At 34.1% G+C, this 15,468-nt stretch overlaps 1 long non-coding RNA gene across 1 annotated transcript; it reads left to right on the plus strand.

Moving 5' to 3' along the window:
* Positions 1 to 6,635: 6,635 nt before the first annotated feature.
* On the plus strand, positions 6,636 to 9,780 carry LOC127810248 (uncharacterized). The gene is made up of 2 exons (XR_008025391.1): positions 6,636 to 9,151; positions 9,454 to 9,780. It is a non-coding gene; the product is annotated as an uncharacterized LOC127810248 (long non-coding RNA).
* The last annotated feature ends 5,688 nt before the right edge of the window (positions 9,781 to 15,468 follow it).

Consider the following 15,468-nt stretch of genomic DNA (forward strand, 5'->3'; position numbering starts at 1 on the left):
AGTTGCATTAGCCAGATTACCCAATTCTTATTGATCAATTGCAATATTTCCCAAAGGTGTCTTAGAACTATTCTCAATCACATTATTCACCCGAGCTACTGGATTACGAGGGAAATCTTTGTATCTATTCTTGATGTTCTTAAACCAATCCAGATATCCAATCAGTTTGAAACATTGATCCTTAGTATGCCCTTCTTGTTTACCATAAACACAATAACCTCTTGGTCTCTTGAATCTTTTTTGTTCATTCTTTATATTAGTTGGCTTAAAAAAGCAGAGCCTTCTGACAAATTAGTTAAGGAGGAAAAAACCATCCCTTGAGATTCAACTTGCAAAACCATAGAATAGGATTTATTAACCGACGAAAGTGGATCAAGAAGTAAGATTTGATTTCTAACCTGATTTTAGCAATCGGTCAATCCCATCAAAATTTGCATCAATTTGTTTCTGTTTGTGATTTGTCATTGATTTTGCCATGCCACAATTATAGGTTGAAATGGGATATGCTGAAGCAAGCTCATCCCATAAGCATTTTAATTGATAATAGTAAGTTGAAATTGAAGCATTTTCTTGTGAAAAGGAGGCAATTTGCCTCTAAATTTGGTAAACCAATGGACCATTGCTTTCACCAAATCTTCAACAATTTTTGTCTGTAATTCTCTTACAATAGTGGTATAGAGGAAAGCCTCTACCAACTCCTTTGATATAGCATTCAAAATTCACAAAGTAACCATATAGTTACATTGTTTCCAATTTTCAAATAATTCTAACTCCTAGTTAGGTGGCTCTACCCGTCTATCAATAAATCCTAGTTTGTTTTTAGCTCCTAGGGCAATCTGCATAGCCCGACTCCATAATATATAATTTGCTTAAGTTAAAGGTGTAGAAACAATTATCATATCTCGATGATTTGAACCTTGAAGATGAAGAGGATCTCCATTAGAGAGATTAGGAAGATTTCGAGTGTTACTGCTTTCATGCAAATCAAGTATCATATATGGATGATTTTGACTGGATTGTTGCAACACATTTCCAACTTCCACAAAATTCTCCAATTAACAAGAAAACAACAAATGTATAAAGATAGGCGGGCGTGGCTTGACAACAAGGAGAGGAAGAGTGAATATTAAGACGAAGAGTGGCTTGACAAATTTACTACTTTCATGCAAATCAACTCGTTTGTTGAACCACTTCCGCGCTGTTATTCTCTATCTTTTGCTGTTTAAGCAGCTCCATCCTCTCCGTGTTGGAGTCGTTAGCAGCAGTGTTGTAGATTTCATTTGTTTTTTTTTTCCTATTACCCCTTTAGAGATGAAACTCCCCTAAAGCCTGTACCCTAATTCAACTTAAGACGAAGAGGGATTGAGTTGAATTACGGTAAGGGCCTTGGCAAAGCTCAGCTTCGTCTCGAGGGGGGCAATGGAAGAAAAGTTTGATGAAATCGACAATGTTGCCGCCATCAACTCCAACACAGAGTGGATGGAGTCGCTTGAACAGCAAAAGATGGAGAATGACAGTGCGGAGGTTGTTCAAGAAACGAATGGAGATGGGTTTTTAGAGCCGCATGGCTTCGCGAGTTACCTAACACTTGAGTTTGGATAATTTCTTTTTATATACCTTTATTTGTGTTTGATTGTTTTTATAATTTTTTCATTATTTTCCACTCTATGCAGCAATTGTCTTTTAGCGATACGCGAATAAATTTGTGAAGATTGCTTGTGCGTTTGTAACGCTTGTGATGGTTTTGGAAGGTCTTTCGCTCGAGTATCACTTTGTCGCCTGGGTCGTCTATTTCTTCCTAGTTGCGCGTTTCATCTCGAATTGAATACGGATAAGCAAGCATTATTTTAGAACTCGAATGAAGTTATTTTAAAGTAGTGCACACCACTCTACTATCGTTTTTGCCAGAATATGAAATTAATAGTGATAGTTTGAGCAACAACTTCTTTATCAAGTATGTCTTATAATTTCATCTTCTGGAGGCATGTTATTCTAGTTCTAAGAACTCAAATCGATAGTCCAAATAAATCTTCAAAAAGGATTGTAGAGTGGTGTCTACTACTCGAAAAGAACTTGCTCCGAACTTTGAAAGAATGCTTGCTTACTTGTAGTCAATCCAAGATGAAATATGCAATCACGAGAAAATAGACGACCCATGTGATTCAGGCGACAAAGTGATACTCAGGCGAAAGACCTTTCAAAACCATTGCAAGCGTCGCAGACGAGTAAGTGATCTTCACAAATTTGTTCACGTATCATCTGAAGGCGATTGCTTCATAGTGTGGAAAAAAATGAAAAATTTATATAAACAATGAAACACAAATAAAGGTATATAATAAGAAATTATCCGAACTCACTTGTTAGGTAACTCACGAAGCCATGCGACTCTAAAGACCCATCTCCATTCATTTCTTGAACCACCTCCACGCTGTCCTTCTCTATCTTTTGTTGTTCAAGCGACTCCATTCTCTCCATGTTGGAGTCGCTGGCAGCATCGTTGTCGACTTCATTTGTTTTTTTTTTTTTTTTTTTCTATTACCCCTCTTGAGATGAAGCTCCCCCAAAGCCCTTACCTTAATTCAACTTAAGACGAAGAGGGATTGAGTTGAATTAAGGTAAGGGCCTTGGTAGAGCTTAGTTTCGTCTCTAAAGGGGCAATGGAGGAAAAAAATAGATGAAGTCGACAATGCCATCACTGCTGACTCCAACATGGAGAGGATGGAGTTACTAGAACAGTAACAGATAGAGGATGCTAACGCGGAGGTGGTTCAAGAAATGAATGGAGATGGGTTTCTAGAGTCGCATGGTTTCACGAGTTACCTGACACATGAGTTCGGATAATTTCTTTTTATATACCTTTATTTGTGTTTGATTGTTTTTGTAATTTTTTCATTATTTTTCACTCTGTGCAGCAATTGTCTTCCGGCGTTACGTGAACAAATTTGTGAAGATCGCTTGCACGTCTGCGATGGTTTTGGAAGGCCTTTCGATCGAATATCACTTTGTCGCCTAGAGCGTATGGATCGTATATTTTCTCGTGGTTGCATATTTCATCTTGGATTGACTACAGATAAGCAAACATTCTTTCAGAGTTCAGAGGAATTTTTTTCGAGGAGTAGACACCACTCTACTATCCTCTTTGAAGATTTATTTGGACTATTGATTAGAGTTTTTAGAATTAAAATAACATGCCTTCAGAAGATGAAATTAGAAGACATGCTTGATAAAGAAGTCATTGCTCAAACTATCACTTCTAATTTCATATTCTGGCAAAGAGTGGTGTTCACTATTTTGAAAGAACTTCATTCGAACTCTGAAAGAATTTTTGCTCACTAGTATTCAATTTGAGATGAAACACGCAACCAGGAGGAAATAGACGACCCATGCGACAAAGTGATACTCGGGCGAAAAACCTTCCAAAACCATCGCAAGCGTTGCAGACGCGTAAGCAATCTTCACAAATTTGTTCGTGTATCGTTGGATAGCGATTTCTTCATAGAGTGGAAAAAAATGAAAAATTTATACAAACAATGAAACACAAATGAAGGTATATTGTAAGAAATTGTCTGAACTCACTTGTTAGGTCACTCGCGAAGCCATGTGGCTTTAGAGACCCATCTCCGTTTTTTTCTTAAACCATCTCTGCACTGACCTCCTCTGTCTATTAATGTTCTGGCGACTCCATCCTCTCCGTGTTGGAGTTGCCTACGGCGATGTTAACATCATCTATTTTTTCTTCCAGTGCTCAACTTGAGACGAAGTTGAGCTCCCCTAATGCCCTTACCCTAATTGAACTCAATCTTTCTCTCTTTTTGATTCTCGCAAGAACTACAACATGAAGGTTATTATTCTTGTAGTTAAGTTGTTATTTAAATGAGTTATGCTATTTGTACGGAATAACTTTGACAGGTGGGTTTACGGGTGAGGTAAATGATCATTTTGCCCCCAGTATTTAAATGCGCATTTTGCCCCTGTTTATTCTGAATGGAATTGCCCCTCCATTTCGTGAGTTTGAATTGGGAAAGGACACTGACTTTTGTATATCCTCCATCTTTTTCTTCAACTTTTCAGACTTTGCTTCTGTGTTAAAGAGTTCCTCGTAGCTTGAGATAAATAGAAAGGGATTCATTGACCACGAACACATCACATCTAACATAATGATATGACAAAATGAAGAGCAAACAAAATCATAGAGACCAAACTTAAGGCAACTAAATTATAGCTTTTACATTAAAATCCCTACACGGATGAAATAAATCATAACTTTTACGTTAATAGTGCTGGAGAGCCACATAAGGTGAGTAATACTTATGGCTGAACTCCAATCCACATTTAATAGCCTGAGTTTCAGACTTAATCTCAAGCCATGAATACTACTAAAGCTCAAAGCAAGCCAAGATCATTTTTCAAACTTACCATAGAATTAAAAAACATCAACCAGACCGCATAATATTAATCCAGACCTTTAGAGATGATGAAGTGGCGAAAGTGGAAATCTCAAGTTCGTGTTTAATGATAATCTGTGCAACTGCATCATTTCAGCAAAGAGAAAAAGCTGCTTGCCTGAAAATGAGAACATTTTTGCAACTATTAATACAGTATCCTGAAAAAATAAAGAGTCAAACTTTCCAAGTAAAATCTTGAAGATCTAAAATAGTGGCTTCACTTAACATTCTACCTATTCTCGGGGAACGATGGGCTGATCCGACGGGAGGTAGATCCAATGGGAGGTAAATTGGCTAGAACGATGGGCTGATCCGATGGGAGTTAGATCCCTGGTGGAGATTGGTGGTCGGTTGGTTTTGGTAGAGCCAAGGAGGAGGGGTTTGGCCAATTTCTCACAAGTCTCGTCTTTTGTCTCCTTCTTTCCATTTTGCTTCAATTTATCGTGAGAAATTGCTCCAATTTAGCTTTAAAATATCTCCAACTTATCGCGATATTCCCCACTTGTAAACGACCATATGTACAATTAGCATATCTCTATTTAAATAAGCCTTGTGAAGATTTTGGCTTAATAGATAAAATACCTGTTGGGACAAATAAATATCCATAGTTAGCACACCCAAATAGCGTCTCTCTATTTAAATAAGCCTTGTGAAGATTTTGGCTTAATAGATAAAATATCTGTTGGGACAAAGAAATACCAATAGCTAGCACACCCAAATAGCATATCTCTATTTAAATAAGCCTTGTGAAGATTTTGGCTTAATAGATAAAATACTTGTTGGGACAAATAAATACACATAGCTAGCACACCTGGGCCCTTTGTGGGCCGAAGACCAGGCCAGTGGCCAGCTTTCAATTAATTTTGAGCCATTATCTCAACGTTGGGCTTTAATTTTGAGCCATTATATCTAGTAGCCCAATTAATGGATTTTACTCCAAAGGACTGTAGAACCGGTAGAATTGGACCATAGCACACAAGAGAATAGAGTAGAAAAGCTGGAAGAAATAAAAATCTTTAAATTCATTTCACAGTTTTTAATTTTTTTTTTATTTTAGCTTCCTGTTTTTGTCTGTAATTTTTTGTGTTCAGTTAAGATCAAAAAGTTAAAACATGTTTGAAGAGGAGTTGAGAAATTGAAAAATTTTCTGGATGATAGAGAATATGCTAGAGAATTTTGCTAATTATTTTTTATATTACGCAATGAGTTTGGTAAAGAAAAAAATAAAATGTGAAAACATCTATTTTTTAAAGAACATTTTTATTTTCATTTCTTAGAACTTATCAGCTGCTTGTTTTTATTTTTAAAAATTTTGAAAATAAGAAAAAAAAGCTTTGTATATTTTATATTTTATTTTATTTTTATTTAATGTCCAGATATTTTTAGATAATATTATTTCTTCCAGTTTTCTAAAGTTGTAAACTACAAGAGTGGATATTAATGGTTCCCCTAAACTTATATTTTGCTTTTATTACGGTATTTTCACTAATATTTCAGTTTCCTGGCCATTAAACACATACTTTTATTTAAATTAAAAAACACCCCCATTTCTCCTTGTCAAATACTTTTTATTAGTATCCACCAAAACGTCTGCTTCTCCATTTTTCTTTCTTCCAGGCGTTGCACTGTTTGTTTCCCTAGCACCATGCTATCACCTGTATATTTGCCCAGAACAAAGAGAATATATAAAAATGCGTATAACATTAACAAAGAGAATATCATGCCTGGGCATGGAATATGTACAGAAATTATAATGAAAACCCTAGCAGAGCAAACTTTCGCATTTTCTCTTGCTTGTGATAATAGACCATTGGTGTCTCCTATGGCTCTCATTAGTTGGCTGTGTTTTGTTTGTTAACTATCGGCATTTCAGTATCAATTGCTATTGAATGTTGCTGAGTACGTAGAGATGTCTAAAATTATGGATGAGCAGTATTTGATTGCAATAACTTCCAGGAGAAAATAATATGTTTACAACATTGTAAACTTCACTGGAGCTAAAAGCACCGGAGAAGCCAAAAAATGAAAGCTTGATGCCAGCCACTGAAGAGGAACCTCGGAATCCCTGTTCAACTTCTTTAAGAAGGTGGTTGACTGGGAGATGATGGAGGAGACAAGTGCTCAAGAAAACTGTACCACTGATCAGCCCCATGTTGTCAAGCAGCTCTCGGGTTCCTAATCCAGGTAAATTTAGCTATCCATAGATATTAATTAATTTAATGTTCTTAATGTTTCACTGTGATATTGAAACTTAGTTTCATGCTCTAGATACTGTTTGGGAGCTCACCTTGCAATTACCAAGCATTGATGCATGCATGCCAGTCTTGTTTATTTTCGCAGCTCCTCTTTGCTTTTGAACTAGTATTAATTAATTTGACAACCAGTTGAATAAAAATCAATTTTAGCTCTGCTTTCTATTTTGGTTTGCCACAAAAAACGTGTACATGACTACTGATCATTTGAGATATATTTTGTTAAGAGAGTTGGGAAACTAATATATTCTACTTATTGTATTGTTCTCCACTGTAATATAGTGAGATATATACAATTTAGCTATCTCTAATTTGGGGTACAATTTCTTTCTCCATCCTTCTCTTACATATTTAATTCACAGTAGTGCTGAACGACACATCAGAATTTTTGTTTGTACTCAATTGTACGTAGAGCTCTTTGGCGAACCATGTTTTATTTCCCCAACCCATTCAGCTTGCAGTCATACTGTTGAAGGGTATTATTCTTGGCAAGACTGATCTTTCATGGTGCACTGCCAGTAAGTTTTCATTCTATCATTTGTTGTTTGGTTAATGGTTTAGTTAATCTGTGAACATTCTTGTTGTATGGAGAGAAACAATTTCACCCAAAACAAAACAAAAAAAAAGAAAAGAAAAAGAAGAAAAGAAAACTTCTGTCTCTTCTTTTTTTACCCCCTTCCTTGTATTCGTACAAATAAATATATATCGCTACTTATAGAGCTAATTAGAAAATTGTAGTGGGTTTAGATAGATAACATTATTATTTTGAGTAATAATTAATGGTTTAGAGACCTTGAACTATTAAGGGCATCCCCATTGCACAAGACTTTCCGCTTTGTGACGGTCTGGGAAGGGTCATCTTTTTGTACGGCCTTACCCTTGCTTTACAAAGAGGCTGTTCTCATAATTTGAATTTGTAACCTTCCAATCAAGAGAACAACCTTATGATTGCTACCAGGGCTCACCATCTCAAAAACCTTGAACCACTGTTATTAAATTAAAAGGTGTCAACAATGTGATTCACCATTTTAACTATTATTAATAGTGTTGGAAACAACTCCAGATGAAGCTCCTTCTTCAAGCCCGTGCCATCAAAGTATTGCTTCATCTGCCACAAACTCCTTTGGTGTCTCTCACACTCCAAAACTCCTTTGGCTTGGGCACATCTGTCCTTGGAATATGCTTTATCTCACTTGTGCCAACAGCTCGCACCTTCGACACCATCCACGGTTTGCTTTCTTCAAAAGCAGCCTTTGGCTTAGGCCTCTACCGCTCTAATGACCTCCACAACCATGCCCTCCAGGGTCTTCACGTCGCATGCCCTCTCATGCTTGGCACCTTGGGTAGATTGAAGCTCTCCCTTAAATTGGTTGTTAAAAACGTGTGTGACTCAGCATTCTTTATTGGGTCTTTTATAAATAAAATGGGCCATGGGCCGTTGGTGTCTGCAGCCCAACAGCCCAAGCCCAAAATCTTATTTTTTATCATTTCTGTTAATTCCAATTTTGTCCCTTGGCCCGCATATATATTCTGAAGATTTAGGAACATTTTTGGCAAGAGAAGACTGAAATTGCGAGAGGAGCATCAGGAAAACCCTAACTCATTTTTCCCTTTCTTCTTATGTGATTCACTGTAAATTTGGGAGTTAGATCCGTGAGGATTGAGAGATTGGGTGATGCTCTGGGATCCAAGAGCTTGTATTCCTTGGTAAGTTCTTGTAATCGTTATATCTCTGGTTGCACGGCATAGTGGATTGACTATGGGCTCAGACCCCTGCCGTGAGTACGATTCAATTCGAATCTGAACACATAAGTTTCTGTGTTCTTGTGTGTATGGGCGTGTTCTTTTAATTTCTGTTGGCTTTCGCATTTCCTTTCTGTTTGGTGTTGTTTCGTTGGATTTGGCTTGTGCTCTTGTCCGCTATTATTTTCTGTTCATTGTATTTCTTGTTCTTGTTGGTTTTGTTTCGATCTTGCAAGCATTTGTTAAGGCGTACGAACAGCGATCAACAGGTCGAGCTTTCTCCAACTTGTGGGGCTCTAGCGTCCCACAATTTGCTTGACCTACTCTATGAGATATGCCATGCCTCCCTGTGGCATCTTAAAGCAAGGACATCTTCTTCTTAAGAGATTTCACCCCATTTTGCTCTTGGCCTACTACTGCCTCCAGTCTTATTGCCTCCAAGGTTGGGGTCCCCCCTTCTTACGCGGTCCTTATGGGGTGCATCTTCCATGCTAGTTCACACCCTTTGTGAGCCATGCTTTGACACCACTCCTAACAGAAATTTAGCTAAATTTAGCTATCCATAGATATTTTTTGTTTCTTTTTTGCTGCACAGGTATATCTGGTACCAGTAGCCTGACATATCATATCATTCTGTACAGTCTCTAAATGCTCAATCAATTCAAGAGCATTTCTTATGCAAAAGTTGGATCGCAGTGGTGATGCCCCAAGGTATGCATGTCATATCTGCATCTGTTCTTTGGTTTTCTGGTTGCTTCAGTATTTTCTCAGTTGTGGTATCTTTCAATTTAGTGTTGCACATCTTAATTGTGCATATGGGCTGCAGCCATGAATTCAACAGATTGACTTCTTTAGTTTGGTTATCTTGTACATAGAGCCGGTGCTGGTTTATGAAATCAAATGCTTGTACCCTGATTATATTTGTGGCTTAAGGATTTTAATTTTGAAATCAGCTCTTTCATATATATTCTTTTGTTAACTTTCTACCAATTGGGTGCTTCTGCCTTTTGTAGTTACTCAAAGGCCTACAGAAGATGGAGTCGATAACGTCAACATCGAAGCAGTTGCGGGCAACTCCAACATGGAGAAGATAAGAGTCGCTGGAATGGCAAGAGACAGAGGAGGCCGGCACGAATGTGGTTTAAGAAACGAACGGAGATGGATTTCTAGTGCGGCATAGCTTTGCGAGTTACTTAATACGTGAGTTCGGATAATTTCTTTTTATATATCTTTATTTGTGTTTCATTGTTTTTATAAATTTTTTATTATTTTCCACTATATAGTGATCGCCTTCCGCCATATACGAACAAATTTGTGAAGATTGCTTATGCGTTTGCAAATGCTTGCGATGGTTTTAGAAGGTCTTTCACTTGAGTATCACTATTTTGAATTTTTTAGAGTATTATCCGCCCATAAATTTTTCATCTGCGATTCTCCTACTGTTTAGGAAATTTTGTATATTCAATATATATATGAAAACATAAATATTTTGTGTAAAGATAAAGCCAAGCACTAAAAAAATTTACAATCTTTTGTTTATACTTTAGTTTATCTTAATAACTAATGGATTAACTAAATGATAAACAAAAGAAAATAGGAAAGAAATAATATTAATTCCTATTTCTATGCCTATAATAATATTTTCCAAAAATACATATTTGCCTATATTATTTTTTGATTATTTATAATAATAAAAGTATCTCATGATGACTATTTAAGAGTTATCATTCACATTTTATAAATCAAATAAAATTGTAAAGTAATCAATTATATTATTAAATCCTTTGATAATGCTATTAGATTAACATAATTATATTTGATATTGTATTTGATTATTTTACTAGATAAGTATCATAATATCTGATAAAATATTTATCTTTAATTATATTATAATATATTAGATAATTATTACGGACTAATCTAATGAGATATTAATTATTATGTGCATCACAAAATCAATTATAATATATTAGATTTTTTACCCCCTTTTGATTTATGGTTATGAGGCATAGGTATAACCATAAATCATAAAATGTTCATATGCTTATATTTAAGATATGCTAAAATTAAAAATTTGAGTCTGTAACTCCAGAGCTAAGGAAGAGTGTTGAATGACATGTATCAAGAGCTGCTGACATGGAATTAAAGTTGTTAAAGTTCTGTTAGGCTTGATTTAGTCTTCAGTTATTTTTTAGAAGGTCTTTGTTATGTAACGTGCAGCAAATTTGGCTGCACTTTTTATGCTTTTTCTATTTTAAATAAATTGTATAAATAAGTGCTTTGATTATCAATAATAAATAATTTTAGAAGTCCATAAAATACCAAGAAAACTCTCTGGTTGAACCATGTCATGCCATGAGCGCATTTTTTGACCTGTGATGGGATCAATTACAAGAATCAATGGAACAGAGTCCAACTTGTAATAGGTACCAACCTTCCTGCCTTCTTGTGTGTCATCATATACCTACAACAAGCACAACCACCAGACAAAAATATGAACTAAATTGGAGACATAAAGATGAAAATTTTCTCTGGGCATTTCAAGAAAAGTTTTTTGGAAGTTAAGAAAAGTCTTGTAAAAAAAGATTGTGTCTAGTAATAACTTTCTAAAAGCCCAAATGAAATGCATTGAAACAAGAAACAAAGATCAGCAATCCACAAAATCACATCACTATTAAGGTTGGGGCTTTCCACTGCCACACAATTTTTTTTTTTAAAGGCTTTTCCATCGGTGTTGGGGCCCACATAATTTATTCGAGTAAACAGCTGCTCTGGGTGGTGGGAAAAACTGGCTGGTTGAACCAGTCAAACTGGCATTCAAACTGGTTATCATTTGTTTTTCAAATTTATTCATTTGATGTCTAAGTTATAATTAGTTATTGCAAAGCCCACTTCAACCTCGATTTGACTGTGACCCTTTTCTATTCTCATTCTAGTCTGAATTTTATAACATTGGTAATATAATTGTGTAGCTATCCACAGATAAAATCCAAGAATAAAATCACCAGATAATTAAATGTCTTCAAATAGTTTGTGATAATGCGAATCACTAGACCAGATTCATATTAAGATTTGACAAAACCATGATCCAGTGCTACATTAAACCTAATTAGACAACCATCAGCACGCTAAAATTTAACAGAAAAGAAACAATATCCTTTGAACAAACCTAGTGATGTAGGATAGAGAAGTAAATATTCACAAAAATATTATTCTAGGCAGAAAAATATGAATTAACATTATTTATTTTATTTCCTTTAGTTAGTAGGTTCCTTTAGAATTCTAATTAAATTGGGTATTATGTCTAATCCTAGTTAGAGTAGGATTATATCTATTAGTTTTGCCTATATATAGTTTTTGAATTTAGATTGTGAACTTTAGTTTGTTTTTGTGTTCTTGTTCTTGGTTCTATATCAATTGGTATCAGAACTATCTTTCTCTCCACCGATCTCCATCATTCAGATTACCTACTTAAAAAATTACAAAATCACAAGTTACTACTTATAAAAAATCAAACAAAAATAAATTACATATAAAGAAATGAGATGTTACTACTTATAAAAATAAACAAAAGGGAGAAGTACTTGAGCAAGAAATAGTTCTTAGAACTAGTATGACATGCCTAGCAGAAAATGAAATTAGAACTGACAGTTTGAGCAACAACTTCGTTTGCCTAGCTGTCACGATTAACCTACACAACCAGCATAAGAGGTATCAAAATTGAGTGCAATTTTGTTCACCCTTGTTTAACTGGGTGAACTAACCCCCCGTTAGTTTGGAAACTAAAAAAGTTATTTCGGGAGATCTCTCTGTTATGAAAGCCATCTCGTTTCTCTCTCTCCCCTTGCTTGGCTCTCGTCGTAGCATTCTTCATTTCACGCGCGTTTGGCGAGGATGCAACAATGGTTGGCACGCGAGAAGTAGGGAGGCAAGGTGGCGACAAGAGATTTGTTGGAGAAGAAGAATAAAGGGGAGAGATAAGAGAGATGAGATGAGAGAAGAGGCTGGTTAGTTTTTGGACAAGGGTTATGTTCACCCCCGTTAGAGGGGGTGAACAAAGTCGCACTCCAGCATTGTATATGTAATGCTATTTGGCCACTCTTAGTGCCACTCTACGAAATCTCGCTATATTTTGGTGAGATATCACTAGATTTAAAAATAAAATTTTGCAATATCTTTAATGGAAAGAGCAGCCCAAAACCAACAAAATTCAAATTTCTTCTTCTCTTTCTCACTCTCCCATGCTTCCCTTCTGCTCATCTTTCTTCCCCCCTCTCTCTCATCTATGCGACCAAGCTTCCTCCATTGCAGCAGCTTTCATGTCTTCATTGCAGCAACTCCAACCCTCTCTCTTTCTCACTTCTGTTCGTTGCACGTCTCCATTAGCCCTCGATCTACAAAAAGGTAAGTCTTTTAAACCTATCCACAATGATTTTCAACATGAATCTGTGATATATACGTATATACACTATATTTGGGTTTAACCGAAACTTTAAGCTTAGATCTACGGAGATTGGGCCGTTGGATCTTGCTAGTTTTTGGGTGTGTTGGTCGATAGGCCCTTGGGTGTCGGGTGATTGACTCTAATCGCCAAAAACCACCAGCTATGGTAGCTGGTGGTGACTGGTAGTGCTTATATATGCGTTATTTGGGTTTGACCAAAACTTTAAACTTAGATCTACGGAGATTCGGTCGTTAGATCTTACTGGTTTTTGGGTATGTTGGTCGATGGGCCCTTGGTTGTTAGGTGGTTGCCTCTGATCGCTGGAAACCATTGACCACGGTGGCCGATGGCGGTTGGCAATGCTTTTTTAAGTTGTGACAGAAAATTTAAAATCAAATATACTAAAATTCAATCGTTAAATCTGGCCTTTTTTTTTTTTTTGTATTTTAGCTCTATTGATTTGGCATTTCTAATGGTAGGCTCTAATCATGGGAATTTTCAGCTAGTAGTGGTCACTGGCTACCGCTAGTGACAACGATTGTGACTAGTTAGGTTGTTTTTCGCGTCCGTACATACATACATACATATATTTATATATTTCCTTTTCTTCTACATTAATTTTTATTGTTTGCTTATGCTATTTTTTTTATAGGGGTGATGATAATAATTTGGTTGTTGGAGTGAAAATTAAAAAACTTGACCTTTTTTTATTATTTTTTATGTGCATCCAGATAAGAAGGAATTTGGGTCTCATTCCCGAAGGAGAGGGAGAATTAGGCCTATTAGACAAAGGTTTTGCAAATTAGTGTTTAAATATTATTTTATAATTATTTTAATTTATATTGTGAATGTTTATATTTAATTATGAGTTTGTACTGAAGTTGAATATTAGATTTGTGATCATTGAATATTATGAAGGTTAAAATGAAATGATTGATTAAAATTTGAATGTTAATAAATTGAATTGGTTTGTTGTTTCGTTAACTTTTTAAGTGAAATTATTAAGTTTATCTAAGAATCGAATGGTAAATAGTTATTGTTAATTTTATTTGAATTTATATATTTATTAATGTGTATATATATTTTTAATTTATATTAAATAAAATAAAAAATTATTAACTAAATTTAAACTATGTCTATCTTTTTTTATAATAAATTGAAGATTTTAGAATGAAAAGTTTTAATTTTAATTTGTCAGTTATATTTAGATACATATACAATACAATAAAAAAACAAATTATGTTTTACAATTTAAAATAAATTATATTCTTTAATTTCTATTTCAACTATTTAAATCAAATTTACTTAGTATATGAATTTAAATATAATTATATAATTTTAAATAAAAATATTTATTTTATCTATTGTTTGTTTCTTTCACATATAAGTAAATTTTAAATACAATTCGACAAACAAAAATAGCAATTCAGCATATAGAAAATATTCTAAATAAAATTAAAAATTTGATCAAACATTCGTCATAAAAAAATATTAAGAAAAATTCAATCAAACATTTAAAAAATACAAAATTATTCATATATTATACACTAATTTTCGACTCATTGCTAACAAGATTCAAGAGTCTTAAATATAGTTAAAAATTTGATCAAATAGTCATCACAAAAAAAATATTAAAAAAATCAATCAAACATTCAAAAAATACAAAATTATTCATATATTGCACACTAATTATTCGACTAATTGTTAACGAGATTCAAGAGTTTTAACTTTTGTCTTTCAAATTTTTTATGTTTATGATCAATTTTCAAATATTTGATCTTCAATCTTTAAACTATATTTTTTTTAATAACTCAATTTGACTATATCAATTCTTTTTGATAATATATATTTTAAATTTAAAATAATAAAATATAATTTTCACATAAATAATCTGTAATTCATTATTCATTGTCTCTTTACCCTCTTTGCTAATAATGTAAGTGATCTTTTTTAATTTATTAAAATTAATTAATAACAACTTAAAAATCATATTAATACTTATTAATTATGAAAAGATAATACAAATAAAATTATATTTGATTTATTTTTAATATATTAAAATAAATAAATAAAACTGAACAATCTAAAATTATCAAATCATACATTAAAATTTCTAATTTAAAGAAATTAAAACATAACATAAAAAATAAACACAAAGAAATATCCAACAAAACACAGCTCTCTTTTAATACCATCTTATAATCTATCTCTCTTAGCATCGTAAGCCTTATCACATAAGTCCAGTTCTCTCTCTCATTCGTGAACAAAACCCAAACTCCCTTCTCAATATCTAGATGTACACACAACACAATATAAAAATAAATCATGATTTTTTACAACTCAAAACAAATCGCGTTCTTTTATTTCCATTTTAACAACAAAATCATCTTCATCATTACCATAAAAAAAAAAAAACATAAGCAAATAATAAAAACTAGAGCAGAAAAAAAAAAGGAATATACAAATATATATTTACACACAAAAATAGTCCAAACCATCCCGTCACCACCAGCGGTTGCCGGCTGAAGAATCCCACGATCAGAGCCTACTATTAGAAATATCTAGTCAAGGGGTTAATATACAC

The sequence above is a fragment of the Diospyros lotus genome, chromosome 9, assembly GCF_014633365.1.
Source record: "Diospyros lotus cultivar Yz01 chromosome 9, ASM1463336v1, whole genome shotgun sequence".
Lineage (NCBI taxonomy): Eukaryota > Viridiplantae > Streptophyta > Magnoliopsida > Ericales > Ebenaceae > Diospyros > Diospyros lotus.